The 15971-nt window shown below is 36.1% G+C and overlaps 1 protein-coding gene across 8 annotated transcripts in view; it reads right to left on the minus strand.

Moving 5' to 3' along the window:
* LOC108973563 (semaphorin-1A) overlaps positions 1–12469 on the minus strand; it is a 458547-nt gene extending 446078 nt beyond the window's left edge. For 3 of the 8 annotated variants that reach the window (XR_001993737.1, XR_001993735.1, XR_001993731.1), the window contains exons 1-2: positions 4065–4264; positions 1373–3022 (exon numbers count right to left, since the gene is read on the minus strand). The gene's annotated coding sequence lies outside the window, so the exon portion shown is untranslated. Of the gene's footprint in view, positions 1–1372; positions 3023–4064; positions 4265–11829 lie in introns of those variants that run through there. The other 5 variants (XR_001993732.1, XM_018940915.1, XR_001993733.1 and 2 more) reach the window with 4 other exon arrangements.
* Positions 12470–15971: the final 3502 nt, after the last annotated feature.

A 15971-nucleotide genomic window follows, 5' to 3' on the forward strand; every position in this document is an offset into this window, starting at 1 on the left:
AGAGATATTACTTATAAAATTTGGACGCTATTGTTGAATACAGAGAGGTGTTCAGAAGTGGACGAGGTTTAGTTTACGCTTAGACGACTTACATATTTCACTGGAGACTCACAAGCTTCATCGAAGACACACAAATTAAAGCCTTTTCGTGGTTTCATGGCGTTATATTGCCTGCTTAAGTGCATACTAGAATATTTTTGACCAAGCTGGAGTCGTTTGAAGACATAGTACGAACCTCATCACGACCTCAAACTTAAAAGTTACTCTTTGGAGACTCACAAACTTCAGTGGAAACGAACATGAGCGTCAGCATTGCTTCAAATCTATATATTACACTAAGGAGATTCACAAACTATCTTCATCCAGCACGGAGGGTTTTAACCGCCTGCTTAAGTGCGCCCTCGAATATTTTTTACCGAACTTACCTAATTTATAGTACGAGCTTCGGCACGACTGAAACCTTCAGCTGAAGATCATCAAAGGCAAGTTTCTATGCCGATTGAGGACCATAAGATCTAATAGACGAAGGTTGAAATATAGATTACTCTATGGAGTTTGTCTCAAGACGACCTTGACAAACTTCGCTGGAACTTGGGGCATGCAAGCGGTGACGGCATCAAAAGTCCGATGTAAACTTACAAAAGAAGTTTTAGTTTAGTCCATAGGGCCCGTCTAAAGACAATCTTACAAAATTTCTATCGAACTTAGAGCGTTTGAAGCGGCGGCAGAACTTAAGGTCAGATCTAAACCGGCAGCAGCAGATATCAGTCCGAATTTCGCCTATGGAGGCCTGTTTAAAATTTCGTTCACGCTTAGAGCGTTTGAAGCTTCGAGAGTAACTAAATCAACAGCAGAAGCCATCAGTCCGAGTTTAGAATACTCTAAGTTCTGTTTAGAAACGATCTGTAATATTTTCGTTTGTACTCAGATTGTTTAAAACCGCAGCAAGAACGGTAGCATGTCACAAAGAAGACGTCAGAGAAAAATCTTAGTCCAGAATACTTTCGTTCGAACTGCGAGTATTTTGAGACGTGCCATAGTAAGACACAAATCTACGGCAAAGGACGTCCGAAAGAAATCTTCATGCAGAATATTTTCTTTCGCACTCAGATTGTTCGGAGCCACGCCAGGACCCATAGAATTAGACAAACCTACAGCAGCATACTTCAGAGACAAGGCTTCTACCTGAATCGAGATGATCAGTATCTTGACCGAAGTCGATATTAGCCAATAGAGGCTTATACGTCCATATTGAAATCGATATAGCAGACAGAGCTGAAAAATTTAATGGAAAGCTTTCTTCGCCACCTTTAGTACCACCCTAATGTATATTAATAACCACAATAAAATCACTTAAGGAAGTCAGACTCACCTTGTTATTTCTTCGCTTTCCGTTTTTGTTTTTCTTCACTTGCTGGTCTAAAAAGTAGCGAATGTTGTGTGTCGCAAAACCGAAACGGAAAATAAAAGTTGCCAGTCTTGAGCGCTGAGCGGAATTTCAATAGCAGATACACGGCGTCGCAGACGTCCGCATGCCGACCATTGCGTCGCGTACGAACAGCGACTAAAGTAATAACCGGCGGTGGTTTCTAGCACGTGGTAAGTGTGCGTCTCCTCCGCCAACTCCTCGTCTGGCTGGCGATTGGCGAGCAACCAAATACACCAAGCACTCGCGGCGCTACTACAAACAGCTGCTGCTGACGCGTATGCGACCTTAGTAATGTTACAAGCAATGTGTTGCAAGTACTTAAAAACGTATTTTGGAATATGACCAAAATGCAGACTATCCCTCTTCCGTAGTAGTTGTTGTAGTAGTGGTAGCGGTGTTGTTGGGGTGTTGTGCTTCATGCGCAGCTTTTTTCACGGAACAAGCGCCGTCCAAATTTTTTTTTTTTCGGTATGTATGTATGTGTGTGTTAGAGTGTCGAACACAGCGACCGACCGACTGACTGTCTGTCTGCCTGTCTATGCGGGTCTGTCTGTCTGATGGCTGTCTTTAACTATGCTTGCATGGCTTTGCCTGCTTTACGCGGTGCTTGCTTATGTGTGTAACGGTATTCAGCAAGCGAAAAAATCAGCACAGCGCCTGCTACTCCCCTCAGCTTGACTCAGTTGCACATATATACACCAATAAGCAACTATTATTATGCGACTGCTTTTACCGTTGTACCGTTATCGCATAGTGTGAGACGCTTACCACGACAAAAAGCTTTCAACACACACTTGAGCTGCTACTGGCGCTTGCTGCTTGCAACACGGCTGAAGCATGCACGAAGAAGGCGAGAAAATACAAAATGTTGCGGATGCAAAACAGTAGAGAACGAGCGACCGGCGAAAAACATTTGTTTGTAGTATATATATATGTATAATGGTTGTCTCTGTGTTATTGTAAAAAAAAGTAGACGTCGAAAACGGGCGCACGAACGAACGAACGAACAAACGATTATAGGGAGCGTTGCACGAACCGAAACAATGATAATAACACTACAGCAGCAACAACAACAATTTTCTATATATGTATGTGTGTGTGTCGGTGTAACAGAAACAAACTGAATGCAAAACTAACAGCACCGCTTTGGAGCGGAATTCAGCAGTTATCCTTTATTATCCTTTGCGATTTTATATTTATGCTTTCTTGTTATTATTGTTGTAAGCTTTAGCATACACACGGCACTACTATTTTAGATGTGTAGTTGAGTGTTGCCACAGCCGGAAGGATGACACTTCAGCACTGCGCCACACGACACTAAAGCCAACACATTGTCGGCGGCGATTTGTGGCAAGTTGTGTGCGAGTGTGTTGCAAGTTGCTTTTTTATTTTAATATTTAAATTTTTAGAATTTTTTTAATATTTTTTTTTTTGCAACTTTCGTTATTTTTCGTTATGAATATGCTTTATAACTGTTTTCTTTTTTTTTTTGCAGAATTTTAGCACTTTAACATACTTTCTGCAGTTTTTACATTGTGTTACACACAAAATAATTTTTTTCCAAAACACAAAATTAATCGCAAACAGTTACAGCTGCAAGAAGAATAAAAAAAATTCATAATTTATATAAAAACATTAATCTGGCTATGTTTACAACAATAAATTCACGTTTTTACAACAACAAAAGATACTTGTTTTGCTATGAAATTAGTTAGCAATTCAAAAAAAAAATCGAAAAAATGTTGCTTGTGAGGCGGCGTCTTTGCTTGTACGTGCCACACGCGCAACTCTTAACACTGCCAGCACGCAGTTTTCACATTCATAATGGGAGACAAGCGCGACATTTCGCAGATGCTACACATTTTTCACAAAAATATCATGTTTTTATACACTTTTTTGTTTATTATTTATCGCTACTTGCCTTATGCTCACGCACTTTTTTGTCTTTACAGATTTATTGCGGCACTTTTCCCTAACAGATTTACGGATTTTATCGATTTTTTAGCCGCTTGCCACACATAAACATGCTGGCTGATAGGCGCGCACAACACAAAAGCGAATACACAATAAAAATAATGTAAAAAACACTAAAAGCAGCGAGCACAAAGGATATGCGGGCCAGCAGCAGCACGACAACGTTGATTAAAATGGCAAATAAGCGCATAAACGAAAATATATAACTGTAAATTACAGTTTTTAACAAAGCGCAGTTTACTATTTCACCGTATTTAAACTATTTTGCAACAAAATTACGCATAATCACACAGAAACGCAGTCATTTCTGCAGAGAACACAAGTTAAACGCGGTAGCGCCTATAGATATGCTAACTTTTTGCAGCAAATTTTTATTCTCAAAAAATTTTTGCATAACAAAAAATATACTTTATTTCAAGAAAACATGTTAAAAACCAAAAGAATAGTTTGAACCAATCTTTCTTCGCCCTTCTATGGCGTGTCTTCACTATAAGATCACTATAATATCTCTGCTTTCCAAAAAAAAAAAAAAAATTCTCAAACAATTAACAAAACTTTTTTTCAGCAAATTTTTATTTTCGGTAATTTTTCATACCAAAAAACACATTTTTTATTTCAAAAAATGAAAACAAAACAGCACAAAAAATATTTTTAGCCAAACCTCATACAAATCACCAAAACTCACAAAGATTTCAAACAAATCACACATTTCACCAAAAAAAAAAAATTGCCAAAACCTTTAACATTTAAAATTCACATTTACTTCAGCAAGTATGTCTGTCTGTTTGTATACAAGCCCCGAAAAAAGGCTATCTGTACACGTTAGTCTACGGCACGCAGTGTCTTGGCTGCATAGCTGATTGTTTCACTGGAAGTACGAAACTCGACTGGTTCGTTCATTTGATTTACCATTCTGCGGGCGAAATGTTGTGGAAACGAAATGCAGCGAAACGAAATTGCACGCACACAAATACAGTGCGGAATGTCATGCACAAAGGCAAACCACACAATAAAAGGATAAACACTCACGCAGTGAGAGTGAGAGCGCGCAAGTGACAGAGCGCAAGCGATAAAGGTGAAACAGTGTTGGGTAACTGAGGTTAAACTATTTGATGAGTATAAAAAATTTTCAAATGGAAGAGTTTATTACTGAAACTTTATCAGTTTTCTGTTTAGAATAAGCTTTAACATTTTTCTTTAATTAGTTTTTATTGAGAGGTTATTTGCCAATAACAAGAAAATGTCTCTGAGAATACATTTAAGATAGCTTATACAATACCAGCTCGCGTGAGCGACGGAAGAGTAAAAGTCAAAATGAAAAACAGTGGGTTTCTAAAGTTCAAAAAATCATGTTTATATAGCTCCCGATCTAATATTGTAAAAGAGATCTTCAAAACCTAAAAGAATCGAAATGAAAACTGGCAGGTTGTCAAAATAAAAGAAACAAGCGGAGGATTCTAAAGCCTGTCAAAGTTAGAAGAAATATTACTTATATCTCTCCCGGTCTGAGCTCTTCAGAACCTAAAACTTTTATACAAAAAAACAAAAAAAACAAAAAAAAGAAACCGCAAGTTCCTAAGGCTTGTCACGACTAGAAGAACTCATAATTATGCAGCTCTCGAACTAATTCTAAAATATCTGATCAGGAAGTATCAACACGAAGCACACAAAGTCAGAGCTACATATAACTCATAATCAACCCGAAACTGTAAAATACTCTCTATGCAACCCTTTTCGATTTTAAAATAAGACAAAAATATTTTCAAAAGTTTTCTAAAAGTTTGATGGCATAGCTTACAATAGGGTGCTCAAAAATACCAGGTAGTAAAACTCCTAAGTTTCACTTAGCAGCAATACAAAGTTTCGCAGGCGTTTAATTTTTATTCCCCGCAGTTAGGTGGGATGTTTGAAGGCATGCGCTCCCAAGTATAAAGAACGAGAACCCAAAATTATTGAGCTCGATGTCAGTTTCTGAAATGCCAAAGAGATCATAATTTAAACCGAATTTAATTGTAATGATAGTAGTCTTATAATCTTAGTTAAAATCTTCAGCATATTGAGTAGTGGAGTCCCTTCAAATAAATCAGGTTCGTATGTAGGCGGTTTACTACTTTAATGCTGTTTGAATAATCTCTAATTACAGTTTAATTCTAATCAGTCCTCAGCTTATTGCAAACGTAGTGATTTTACTACATTAGAACTGGTTTGACGATTTCTAGACGGATCCAAACTTAATTGTAAAGATATTGTGAAAAAATTTCTTAGATTTTTCGTTCCTATAAAAATCTGAGGTACTGGAGAAGAATACTGACTATATGAAGATACGCTACTATATTTGTTTTCTTTTTTAAATCTTGAAAGGCTTAGGAATGTATAAAGAGCCACTGTCTAAAGGTTCTTGACTATCTTTTGCACGATGGTTAAGTCTACGTCCTGAACTAACCTAATCAAACATAAAGAGTTGAGTTCTTTAAATTCCATCGTAAAATCACCCGCCTTTCGCCAAAACCACAAAATTGTGATTTCAAAAAAATAACAAGGACAAACGAAACGGTCGAGTGTAGGGCAAATCGCTCGGAAAATGTAGGAACATCAAAAGTATATAAGCAATAATAAAGGCATGAAAACAGGAATGTAATGAGGCAGATGAACGACTGCACAAGAATAAAGCAGTAAGGCGAAGTAGCGATAACACAAATGGGGAACGCAAAAAAACAGTGAAACAACGGAACAGTAGAACACTGTGAATGTTCAGTACTCAGTGTTTCGCCATACTAAAAGAGAGAGAGAGAGTACATGCGGGTAGCAACGAGCGCCAAATACAGGCGCTGAGCGTAATGTTGATGAAAGTAGCAGCAAATGCTGTCGTTGCTCTGCAAATAGCAAGGATATTTTTGACAGATACTTATTGACACATACGCAGACACACATATGTATGTTTATATTTATGCAGGTGTGCGTGTTTATTTAAAGAAGCTGCTGTATGTGTGTGCTTTTGGATTTTCAGTTTCAACATTTATGTAAACACACGCACACAACCGACAAAGCAGCGAAAAGGATGCGAATCAGAAAACGAAATATGCAGCTACAGCTACAGCAACAACTGCAAGCACATACATATGTGCACATGTATGTCTGCTTACATATACATACATATGTCTGTATGTTAATACGTTTTGTCGACATACTTATCGCGCTGTACTGTATGGTAAGGACGAGGACACTGCAATACATATGGAAATATATCTACATATATATATTATATATATTTGTTTATATATACTCAAGTCTGTGTATGCAGAAGTATGTACGGTTCGTTGCCGTTGCCGCTATTTGGTTTTATTATCGCTGACTCGTTTCGGGACACCAACGATTGTAGCCGACAGTACCCGCACCCGAAAAATGCGCTCAGGAATATGGGTATAATCAAATGGGAGATTGTTGGGCATACATTTGATGCTTGGCATTTTTTTACTGTTTTGAGGAAAAGTTGAGTGTTTTTGTTTTTGAAAAGCGGAGTGTTGTGTATTTTGAGCGATGGTTTTGTGCTTTTTTCGAAGTATTTTGTTTTGAAAATTTTTCCAATTTTTCTTTATATAAATACTTAAAAAACTAGTCGATTTTGGCATAAAATCGCAATATTGTTAATTTTTGGCGTTGATTATGAGTTTTAGTGGATTAATTTAATTTATTAATTAATTTTTTATAAAAAAAATTCGCAAAAAAGTAGTAGATTTTGGTATAAAATAGCAAATATTTTTTATTTTAGGCTTCGGTTTTGTGGTTTTCTGGATTGTTTTTTTTTTTTTTTTTTTTTTTTTTTTTTTTTTTTTTTTTTTTTTTTTTTTTTTTTTTTTTTTTTTTTAGTTATTAGAATATTTCAACTAGTAAATTTGTGGTAAATAAAATACTTGTTAGACTACAAAAAAGTTCTTAATACCCGTGGATTAGGCCTACAAAGGCTTGGAGCTCTTACGAAAACGATATCTACTCTAAGGGCACTGTTTTGTATAAATCGTACTAATATGGAATGTACTATTAGCTCTTAAAAATACCGGTGTACTAGTAAATAACTATAAAAACGGTGATTGCTGCTAAAAATAACGCTTTTATGGCACTACACCGACTTTTGGGATTCCCAAGCACTCAAACTACGCCACAACCGTATACAAGCTACAGAGACTAAAGTAGACCCTATATACATATTGGTATATTTATTTTGTACACCATTTCATTTTGGGCATTTTCCTCTGCAACCACACACACACACAAGAACAAACACACGGCGCTAAGGCGTAAATCCAAATTATCATCCCTGTGCGCTGACAGGAACCGGAGTAGAAAACAAGGAGACCACCACTCTATATATGCATGAATATACATATGTATGTATGCATGTTTGTATGTAGTTGGGAGCAGTCGCAACGCAAAGCGTATCCCTCACACTGTTGTGCAGGAGACGAAATGAAAAATCAATGGGAAAATTTTCACAACACATACAACAATACACGGTTTGCTAGCGCCGCTGCTGCTTTTACTGCCGTTATTCCTGTTGGAGTGCGACAATTGCGCCTCGTAACAAGCGCGTTGCAAGTGAAAAGTGCAAATATTCTTAATTATTTCACCAATTAGACTGCGCTAGTGTTTGCTGATTGGCAGCAGGTGAGCGCTAAGTGATTTTCAAGTATGCATTGAGAACTTTTATGCGCCGTTAAACGCGTAGCACGGTGACGGGCGGCTTTGCAACACGCAAAATCACTAAATGCACAAATTTAAGCACAATTTTCTTGGCATTTTTCGACCTTTTTATTTCACGCTCACGCATTATGTCTGTATTTCACATATTCGCACAATCATATTTGTCACAATTAGCGGTTCGTAAAGGTCGCTTGTGCCGCGGCCCCACGCTTATGATTTAATTATTCAATTTGCACAATTTATTTCAATCATTTGTTTACCACTTTGCTACGGAGCGCTGCTGAGCTTGTCAGCGCGTTTTAAAAATAAATTTATTAGCACTAGCACGCCACCGCCCCACGTTGCACGCCCCACAAGCAACATACGCACTGCAATAAATACTGCATTTAAATTGTTTAGTGCAACGCCGTTGAATGCTTGCTTGCCACTACGGCTTGTGATTTGCATATAAACTATTTCACTTTATGCACAGCAATCACTTACTGCAATGTATTTACATTATATTTTTTCATTCACAAACACAATTTTCATTGAATATTTATTTAATTCACTTTTTTCTTATTTTTTGCTTCTCAATGCGTGTTACGAACGCGCGCGGCACCACCTCCCCAAAAGACGGCAAAACAGAAACAAAGTCGCTGTCACTTGGTGTGCAGCCAGCAGCGCCCGTTCAGTGTTGCCAGCGTTCGTTGGCGTATACTACGAAATTTAACATGCATGCGCAGCAGAGTGGAACGTTCTTCCAATCGGAACACAACTGCAGTGGGAGCGTATTACTAAAAGAGCGTAAGAGAGAGAGAGAGAGAGAGTTTGAAAGAGCGTAACAAGCGCCTAGAGATAATACAAGAGCGTATGTATACAAATTATGTAGCTTCGCAGTGAGCGGGTTAACAAGCGCAGAAAAGCACACCAAGAATTATAATTTATGAAACTAGGTATAATTTTAAAAGCTAGGCATTGGAGTTGTAAGAATAGAAAGTTATTTTATTTCAACAAAAATAAAAATTAAATTATTACTAATATTTAAAGGTACTAAAAATTATTTTGTTTTATTTATTTTTATCTAACTTGCCACACCGTTAGAAAACCAAAGTAGGTGGTAACAGTGCTGCCATTATGGTAAAGCTGCCAGATTTCCAAAACAATTGCTAAATTTTTTATTAAATGTTTAAAAGTATATATTTTATATGGAATGCCAAAAATATGAAAATAAATGTAAAAAAAAAAATTTTTTTAAATTAAAAAAATCAAGATAACTATAAATATGTTTTGTAAATTTGTAAGGTCATCTAATCTATAAAAAAAAACTAAAAAATTTAGTAGACTAAAAGAGCAGTGAGTTCTCGAAAAGTAATACCAAAACATCTTAGAAAATTACTAACATATCCTCGAGCGAATTACTAGTACTTAATTTAACTAATGGTGTGACACCTATAGATTCTATACGGCCCAAAAAGCCGCAATGAATCCTCAAAAATAAATACCACAACTTCCGAGAGAATTACTAATACATTATTTAACTAATTGTGTAACGGCTATAGATTCCATAAGGTCCAAAAAATTAAAATTTTAGAAGACTAGTGAATCATCGAGCAGAAATACCAAAACTTCGGAAAAAATGATTAATACCCCATTTAAATAATGGCGGCTATGAATTCTATGCGGCCCAAAAATTCCAACACTTTAAAAGACGAAATCCACAGATAATCTGTGAAAAGAAATACCAAAACTTCTGAGAGAATTACTAGCATACCACCGAGAGAAGTACTAATACCTCATGCAACTAATAGTATGATGACTATAGATTCTATTCTTCCCAAAAGAAAAGAAATAATAAAACCTCAGAGAAAATGACTAACATAAGAAAAGAAGAATCGTAATGTTTTTATTCATTCATATAGGTACTAAAACCTTTACAAGCCAGATACTGCCTACTTCGTGGAACCATTTCATAGCTTAAGGGTTACATATGTCCACTGACAAGTCAAGAAAAATGGGTTTTTAGTGACTTTTCTATAAGTAATATACTTTAATAATCGGGGGTTCATTTGTATTCCTTTGGTTCCATAACCGTTCTCCAGTAGGTCCATACATAGTCGGGTCTACATTACCGGAACGTAATAGGATTTTTTTGTGAATATTATTTACACTTTTGTGGTTAGTTAAATTAAAATTAAATTTACTTAAAATCGATATTACTATAAAAATTTTATTCCTTCGATCATTACCTGACAAACAGAAGATTTAAGATAATTTTATTTAATATAAGATTTAATATAATATGACAGACATTCCGTAAAATAAGGGTTTAAAATTTAAAGTTCTAATAATTTTCTAATGTCTTGAGACACACTTAATGTATTTCTATAAAAGTCAGAACAACTGCTTGATAGCTAAGTTTGGGTGTCATCAAACATTTTATACTCGCGTCAATTAGAAGGATCAAAACAGGGATTATAATTAGGGCCGTTTTCTCAAAGTCTGTTTAGCCACACGTCTGTTAAGTTCTAATTAATTTAACCAGGATCCCTTCTTTTGGTAAATAACTTGTTGTTTACCCAGAATTGCTAACCAGACCTAAAGAAAATGGCAGTTAAAGGTGTTGACAAAATTTTATTTTAAAAAATGTTTCGAAAGAGTTCAAGACCCTTTCTTTCGGTTAATAACCTGTTTTTTTTAAAGAGAACTGCTAACCAGGCAACTACCGGCATTTAATGGTTTTGACAAAGCTTAATATTAAAATATATTTCGAAAGAATTCAACATCCAGTCTTCGAATCAGTCTGAAAGCGTTAAATAATACTCCCTTACTCTCATTATTATGTTCTGCGTCATGACATTGATATTTTTATTAAAATGAGCCTAATCAAAATGGAGAGGAGGATGGAGTCATGTGTAGAAGTTCACGCAAGTGAGGAAAATGCTCTGATCGAAATTCACTTGGGAGTGGCCAGAAACGATTCTTTTACATATGGCTCAAGCAGCTCACGACTTCCGGTCTTTGACCAAGTATCCTCTGGGTAGCCTAAAAACATCCGTTTGAAGGCGAGCTAAAGTGAGAAGGCGAAACATCCCCTACATAGGGTTGTGCGCTAGGCTTGGCATCCGCCACGTAAAAAAATACCCCGAGTGAAAGGAAATAACTAGCTGCTGTTGTAAGCAGCGTAAGCGGTGTCAACGCCAATTAGAAGAAGAAGAATTAAAATGTTAAACAGAGAATTGGATGTTACATGAGGAATATGAAATCCACAAAAACATCTAGGCAATTTAATTGTTATTTCGCATTAAACTACATAATGGGTAATTAAATCCCAGATTAACGCTTCTTTGTTTGTTGTTCTTTGTGGGTATGTGTTCACTTCTTCAAGAAATCCTGAAATATTCTGATAAATAATATTTCAACTTTTCTCACATATTCTATTATAATACAATATTTAAAATAATTTGGCAATCCGAGGATTACTCCCGAACTAACTTAAGCACAATTTTATCGGTTTTACAGAATCTACTCGTCGTTTATTTTACTTAGTAAGTTTTAACAAATATAAATATTAAGTTTTACTTATTACTAACTAATAAATATTAATTATTATTAATATTTTTATTATTAATAAAATATTTTGTTTAATGTAAATATTTCATGAAGCTTTTATATATTCTAACAATACAAATTTCCTGATTTTATTTAACTACAAAGTGGCATGCTCTTAATCTACATAAAAAACTTACTTGACAATTCCAAAAGGGCATCACTGGTCGCTATTATTGACTGCGGCTGTCAACACTTGTTATTGCAGGTTTTTGTGACTACATTTGATTTGTTTATAAACTGTGCACCGACACCGTTTGTCGCATTAATTTCTCACTTAATATTAACACAAACATTTAAGTTTGCGCATTTCATTAATATTGCCGCACTAACTTTATAAAATCAGGCATAATTTATGCTTTACACTTCACCGTATTATAATTATTTTACTACTTTTAACACCGCCGACCGTACACACACGCACACACACTACACTCTCGGCTTGTTTACGAATGGGGCGAGTGGGAGAATGCAGACATTCCACCTATTGGAAGTGGCAGCAGTGTTGTTGTGTAAAATGCAGACAAACACAGCAGCGGCGCTTCCATGAAACAGGCAAGCGAAATGTGAAAAAAAGCAAATGTGAAAATTTGGTTTTCAAACACCACAAATTTCTAGCGTAAAACACCGGCAAACATTTATTTTTCATACAACACACGTGCAGCACACTTTAATCGATAGATTTCATAGAAAACATTTAATTTTCACACATTTTTATTTGGCTAAAACGACACAAATATAAACGCGACCGCACCACCGGACAATGAACTTATTACTTCGCTTTTGCGCTCTCTCGCTCAACTGTTCTTGGTGTGTGTTACTGCACTCATAGTTGCAGTGTAGAGTGTGCAGCTGTTAATGGTGTGGAAATCAACGGCGTTGCATTAGTTTGCTAGTAGTTTATAGTTATTTTATGGGGTTATTAATGGGTATAATTTATTAAAAATTAAAAAAAAAGAGATTAGCAAAAAATTTAAAAAAAAAATGTAAATTATTAAATATTTTTTCAAAAATATTGTGCGAGTGTATAAATGACTTTAAATATATTTTTATAAAATTTCATTATATAAGCACTAAATAATGTTTATATTGAACACAAGGAAAGCCTGATTGTAATTTATTTGGACGTATATATGTACTTATATGTGGTGTACATATGTATATACATATATTGTGTATCCAACTGTAAACTGTATTCGAATCTCAAGCGCCCAAAATTATGCAAAATTTCCTTATGCATATTTCAACACAGAAACTCATGGCGATTACCAATTTTTTTTTCTTGATCCATTGATGCAAGGTTTTTTTGATCCGTAATATCAAAGAGTTCTGCCACCTTTTTGTGGGAAATATGCCGAGTTCTTAATTTGCGATTTTACCGAAAAATATAGAAAAACTCATCAATTATATAAGTAGCTAGGTGGGAGCGTTTTCTTTACGGACTCAATTAGTGCTAGATGCTCCCTTATGATCCATTATCATAAAGCCATATGATCGTGCTCTCATCGTTGCGTTCGAATCATTTGGTGCTCTTAATGGATTTACTAATATCCCCAGTTCCATTTCAAGCCATCAAACCTTGAATGACATATGCGTGATGGATCCTATGTCGGGTTTCGGATACAGCTGGACATACACAGAGAAATTAAATTGAATTAAAGAAAATTGTTTTCTTGTTCCCTTCTTTACAGTTGCTGGAAATGTTGTTATAAAGTGAAAAACATATTCTCCAATGGCCAGTGCAATGTTATATCAACTATATGTCTGAATATACCTTGCCTGCACCTATTTGATAACTTCTCCTTTCTCGTCTCCTCATATTTAGACCGAAATATGTATAAAACTCTATTTTATCTATCGGATTCGTCTCCTAACTTGGCGAACTGCGCTGCTCTTTCGTTTTCAAAAATGTTCCTCTGACCGGGAACCCAAATTATGGACAAGTGCAGTTGACTTGCCAGTTAACTTGAAGGCTTCCTGCAAATGTTGACAATACAGGAATTAATCCTTGTCGTGAACAAGTCTAGAAACTTAGCGAAAATAATTGCTTTCTCTAACCTCTCGCTGTTAGTAAACAGATTTTCACACGCCTTCTCTATGCCGAGTACTACTGCTTGGAAAATGCTGGCTTTTTGGTAAACAGATAGAGGGAAAGAGTGAGAAGGATGCCATGGTCATTGGAGTATACCGCTACTTACTAACCCTACTCCGCAGTACTTTTTGGATCCGTTGGGATATTACTAAATCTGAAAGTGACCATTTGAATCCAACCTCTTAATCTTATAGCAGAACATGCTACTACGTTTGAATGAAAACATCTACAGGCAATTGATACAGGAGCATATTAGGCAAATTAATCAGACTTAATACACAGGATACCCCCTGCATTCCATTTAATTTTCTGATATTATACTATTTCTTTATTGCTGACCGTTAAACCAGTGCTCCATATTTCAGAGTGAATCTAATGATGGCCGTATACAACCACAGGACTATAATCAGTTTAAATCCCCAATTCCTGTGCAATATCGTCTCGTTGATCATTTTCCAGTCCAGTTTGGTGGGTAAGAAATTGCTGAACCACTGAGTGCAACTACCTTAGCTTTTGGATTTTACCATTGTTCTCGGTAAATAGTTTGAACCTTCGTAAGGCTCTTTCTACAAACTCTCTGACTGTGGAAGGAAACATTCCTAACACCATCAAAACTATGTCATCTGCATAGGCTTCTGTGTTGAAATAGTATGTCGTTCAGTGCTACCACGCATAAAAGCGGGGTAAGACAATCTCCTTGAGCAGTCCCTCTGATTACATAGCTTGTATGCAGCATCGATTTTATTCATTTTTACACAATTTCGCCTATGTTGAAAGCTCTTTCTTTTTCCACCGCCAATGTATATTGTTTCAGATCTTATGAGTTTTCTATTACATTTTTCAACTCATGAGCATTTTATTCTGGTCTTGATAGGAACAACCATATGATTTTTTCTAGTTTCGTGAGATGTAAGATAGCCGATATTTACCATGTTGACTCCTTTCAAACCTTAGAACCAACCATTGGCTTCTTTTGCTGTTGTAGCATATTGGGAATGATTCCATCTGAACCCGCCGCTTCAAAGGGTAAGAAGCTATCCGTATTAAGGGCTTACGTGATTTTTCTTGCTTACTTTGAATACGGATTTGTCTACTGTACATACAGCTTGTGTTGGTTGAACACCCATTACCGTAGATTGCTTCCCTTCCGGGGAACACTCTCCAACGGGGAGGGACTCTCCAGCAAAGAAGGTCGAAGCGCCTGCCCTCATCTCTAAATATGCAATATTGGTATGTTCTTTGGACGTTATTTTGTTCAGCCTGGCAGATCCTTTGCAGGTGTCAATTGATGTACAGAATACACACAGAATGGAGAACACACCATATGCTGTCATGAGTCTGCCTTAGCTTTTCTCACTATTTTTTGTATTGCTTCATGATTTCCTTATAAGATTGTCAAATTTTGATCGTATAACTTGTACGAAAGTCTTTTGTTAGTTGAGTTCTTATGTCCTTAATATCGCTGAACCACAAAGGAGGGGACTTGCTTTTCCTCGGAACACTTAAAGATATGGATTAATTAAAAGAGGTGGTTAAAGTTTTCTCAATCTTCTGCGACTCTGCGTCTAGCTCTTGAATATCACTCTTTTTTAATATTAGGTTTGCTTACTCTTAGGTCTGAGCTTCGTCTATAACCACGTAAGCCTACGCCACCAAAAAAGAGGACTCCTAAGTCTCTTGTAGCTATCACTGTAAATTTATCCATGTTTACCCATGCGGTTCTGTTGTTTCGGTATTGGACGGGAGCACCGAATTTCTCGCGACTGCTGAAGAGTATCCAGTATAAGATATTCCAACGATCTCTGACTGTTCAGCAAGCACCAGTTACTTTATTTTATTGACGGGTTGGTCATTAGTTGATGTTGATGGCCGTCCTGGTCGTGATATATATGAATAGCATTGGAGTTAGCTATGACCGTCCGAACACACTGAACGATAAAATCAATCAATAAAAGTCTTTTTTGCCCACCCTACATATGCAAGCCTTTTATTGAAGCTCAGTAATGTACATAATATAATAAAAAGGGAATTCTTCCAATGTAAAAACAATTTTCCCATACATATTTATATGTACATATATGCATACATATGTATGTATATCCATACTCACACATTTCCGCATTTCATAGCCAATAAGAACAAAAAATTTATTGTAATTAAATTTCATTACAAATATTTATTTATATTTAT

This window comes from Bactrocera latifrons, unplaced genomic scaffold (assembly GCF_001853355.1).
Source record: "Bactrocera latifrons isolate USDA-ARS-PBARC rearing strain unplaced genomic scaffold, ASM185335v1 scaffold_49, whole genome shotgun sequence".
Taxonomy (NCBI): Eukaryota; Metazoa; Arthropoda; class Insecta; order Diptera; family Tephritidae; genus Bactrocera; species Bactrocera latifrons.